Source organism: Ananas comosus, linkage group 19, assembly GCF_001540865.1.
Source record: "Ananas comosus cultivar F153 linkage group 19, ASM154086v1, whole genome shotgun sequence".
In the NCBI taxonomy this organism is placed as follows: domain Eukaryota; kingdom Viridiplantae; phylum Streptophyta; class Magnoliopsida; order Poales; family Bromeliaceae; genus Ananas; species Ananas comosus.
The window spans coordinates 3,438,045-3,438,460 of record NC_033639.1 but is presented as its reverse complement, the minus strand read 5'-3'; positions in this window follow the sequence as shown (position 1 = coordinate 3,438,460).

The following is a 416-nucleotide window of genomic DNA, read 5'->3' as shown; positions in this document are numbered from 1 at the left end:
GAGGGGAAGTTAAAAGATAATCGAATATTACCCATTAGAGTTTGATCCAACTGTTGAAATTCTAGATATAAATGCGCCTTTTTATTTTTAAGTTGGACTGCAAATTTTAAAAATAATAATTTGTATTATTTATTTATGTACAAATATAATTATATATTTATATATATATAATATATATATATATATATATAATTATATTAATATAAAATAAAAATAATCGAGCTGTTATCAAGCCGAACACGAGTAAGCTGACTCTAGCTCATGTTCGGCCCGTTTATTAAATAAGCTGGAAAATCCAGCTCGTGTTCAACTTGTTTACTAAACGAGCTGGAAAATCCACCTCGTGTTCAGTTCGTTTACTAAATGAGCGAGTCGTTCTCGAGCTCATTTCGAGCTGAACACGAGCTGACTCACAA